Genomic DNA, 3,949 nt, shown 5'->3' with positions numbered 1-3,949 from the left:
TGCACTTTTACACTTTTTTTCGGATAGCTTCTGTCCATAATTTATTGCACTACCATAATCCACTGCCATATTCCTCATTTTAGCCTAACATATCATTGTATACCTCTATCTGTAAAATTCTGTTTATAGTAATAGCCATCTGTATATTATATTATATTCATAGTACATATCCACCTGTAAATTCTGTTTATAGTAATAACCATCTGTATATTATTCACTGTACATATTCACCTGTAAATTCTGTCTATAGTAATAACCATCTTTCTATTTATAGATATATTTATATATACTCAGTACATATCCATGTCCTGCACTTATGCAAACGTTGTATATCCTGCACTTGCTGCTATTGCACTTCTGGTTAGACCTAAACTGCATTTCGTTGCCTTGTACTTGTACTTGTGTAATGACAATAAAGTTGAATCTAATCTAATCTAATCTATTAGGTCTGAACTTATTGGTCCTGCGCTGCTTATTGATTCAGTTAATTTGAATGAAAATACATCATATGTATATCAGATATCTGATCTATTTTTGATGGCATTCAGTGTAAGGATTTGACTGTTCATAGATTAGATCAGTTCTCTTGCGCTGCTGCTTCATCGTTGCATCTGGAGTTAACGCAGTTTGTGCAGCGGCTCGCATTGATAAGGCTCTGGGTCTGTGTCTACAGACAATTCACCCTCATCCACTTCAGGTGAAGGTAGAAGAATGACCGCTCTGTTGCAAAATTGCCAGTGGGTGGAGTTAAGCTCTGAGCAGGGGTTTAGTTACCCTTTAAGTGGAAGGAAGCTTTTTTCCCTCACGTGGAATATAGAAAGCACATTAGTTGGGTTAGTAAAATAACGAAATTATAGTGTTTATATCGAGTCTATAAAACACGAAAGAACAACAAATATATCAGAAAAGCCTTTCTTTAAAGTAAATTTTGTTTTGTATAAATTGTATCTTAATTTGAATCTATGTCTCATCAACCAAATTGCCCGGATTTAATAAATAACAAGCAAATAGCCTATAACAGACAATGACATGGAGGCGGAGGCGGCGGCGCAGCAGCGTGAACAACGGCTTAAATGAACAAGCCTACTAGAAAAGAAAAAAACTTTAGTCGGGGGCAGGCCTTACTATTTATTTCAGATAGACCTATATTTGATCCAGCATGTCACAAAGGGAGTTCTGGGTTGAGCGCGCGGTACTGAGCGGAATGAGCGTCAGAAATGAGCGGAATCTCCAGAAAGGCGCTCTCCACTGGAGGAAATATTACTGCTCTTTCAACGCACACACCGCATTTACATTTATGCATTTGACAGACGCTTTTATCCAAAAAGCGACAGGGACAATCCCCCTGGAGCAACATGGATTAAAGTGCCTTGCTCAAGGACACACTGGTGGTGACCGCTAAGATCAAACCAGCAACCTTCTGCGTATCAGTTCCATGGTTTAACCCACTGGACCACCATCTCATGGATGCAACAGTCACAATATGACCTCATGTGTGTTTTAAAAACACAATTCAACTTATAATTATAATACTTTTTAATGGGCCACTTAAAATGTTTATTACAAATAAATTATTAAATTCAAAAAATGAATAAAATGAACAAAAATTTGCATTGCATTTGCAATCCTTTGAAACCACCCCACTTCCCGCACCCCTGATGATATCTGTCCTCTTGAATTATTTTTTTTCAAATAGATGGAATTCGAAATACAGGCCTGCCCCTAATAAAAGCCTGCTTCAAATAAAAGCCTGTGACCTTCTGCAGTTCAGGTAAATAAAGGCCCCGACTTTTATTTGAGGAAATACGGTACACATTTTTATTCCACTAAAATCCTATCCTCCCTAGAAACTATCGGGTTCAACTATTTATCACTCTCGCTTTAACCTCTTCCTGAGCCCACCACTATTTAAGGGACCTTACCCTACCTACCATCATACATCATAAACAAATGTGATGTGATCTACGAAAACCCAACACATGGTGAAAGTTTACCTTTTACAGCTTTTGATACCATATGAAAGCTGGGACCAAGCCCTCTTTCAAGGCTTGTCTGAAACAGAAGTTATGGTTATCTAAAGTCGGCTGATTGCTATGATTTTGGAATTTTGAGAAAAACAGGTTTAAATAACTGCCACCCGTTTTTTCGCATAGACATGAAAATGCACTATCCAACTTTAAATGGCTGTAATTCAAGCATGCTTTGGAATATAGACCTAAGGTTATGTTTAGATCGCACAACTAGTGTACATTTTTTGAATAGCAAGCACAGCGCACCTGCAGCATAGCTAAACTAACTCCTCTTTAGTAACTTCCTCATCCGATCCTTCATCTCTGGATGTGAAATAATCCATTATATGATCGTTTAGGGCTCTGACATCACCAGGATTAAGCAGATTTAGGCGAGCGAGATCACAAAAGTGATCAGTTACTTCAGACATGTTGTTCTCGATAACGTATTAAATCGTATTAAGTCTTATTCGCTCCAAACTGTAAACACTAAAATCTTCCAAATTTGTATTAGTGAGAGAATCAACAGCTTCTCTTTCACTGTCTGATTCTGAAACCTCATCTGCACTACAGGACTCCCCACTAACGCCATCATCAGATGCAACCCCATCCTGTATTTTTTTCTTAGATTTAGGCACAACTTCCCATTGATTTATTTTTCTCTTGATTGTTGGAACTTTGAAAATTGTCTCATCATCTCGCAAAATTTCTGTTTGCAGCTCAATCAAATTTACTTCATCACTTTCCTGTGTTCCTTTCATATTCTCCTCTACATTTCCATTCACTTTTTCCTCATCCACATTTTTCCCTTTCTCTTTTTCTTCTCTGCCAGCTACAATCACCTGTTCTATTTGACTGCTCTCCTGATTCTTTTCCTCTGAATCTCTTCCCAGTGCTATTTTCCTGCTTTTCCTTCTCAGTGCATGAACGCATTACAGTTTTTCTCGATTGCTAAGACACATTTCTTGAAAGCTGCTCTCCTTTTCTCTAAACTGTGAACACATAACCCAATTTTCAAGCTACATTCACAAAACCTCAGACTCTTCTTTCAAAACCAAACTTTAACCTCAAAACAGTTCAATCTGTGCTCAAAACTGAACTATGTGGTCAAATCGTCCGCCGAGTCAATCAAAATTGAAAACACTGCTGAACAGTCACTAAACACTACGTAGAAAAATAGAAAACACAATGCTCAGGACATGAAGCTGGAGAAATAAATGTTTATTGTTCACTGTAGGCTAAATGCATGTTGCAAAACAAAAAAAAACTGTGCATTTAGCACTTGGACAAAAAGACAAAACAGAAATCTTATGCGTTTGCCTCTTGTGTACAGTAAGCCCATGTGAAAATAAAGTACAAAAATATACATTGAATACTAGGCCTACAAACAGTTAGACCAACCCTCCATTACAATACTACAGTATATTGGTACAGTGATGTCCTGAAACATATATTTACTTACAGTATACTATGGTATGGTACAGTATATAGTATGTCATACAGTAATTGCTGTCAACATTTACATACTGTACTATAATGTTAAAAAAAGGTAATTACCTGTTCTCTTCTCTAAATCTCTGGATTATGGTGGACACAGTGAATCTACTGATGTTTGGTTGTACCCTTTGTCCAGCCTCCCTCATGCTCATACCATGGACAAGAACATGGTCAATTACAGTAGCTCTGATTTCATCAGATATTACTGTTCTTTGTCTTCACTGACCACCTTGACCTCCTCTCACACAAACTCTTCCTCTCAGATTTCTATCCATTGTAGGGCCTCACAAACCAGTGCTCTCTGAACTGGCTTACTGTATATGTTCCCTCACATCATTAGCCACAAGTGTGATCAATTTTGAGTTGTTGTGTTCAAGTGGTGACATCTGTGCTTTAATTGTGTTTGACTTTTGTCACCTGTGCTCACCATTATGCAGCATGGG

This window comes from Gobio gobio (genome assembly GCF_949357685.1).
Source record: "Gobio gobio genome assembly, chromosome: 6".
NCBI classification, from domain to species: Eukaryota; Metazoa; Chordata; class Actinopteri; order Cypriniformes; family Gobionidae; genus Gobio; species Gobio gobio.
Note: the sequence above shows the minus strand (reverse complement) of the source record.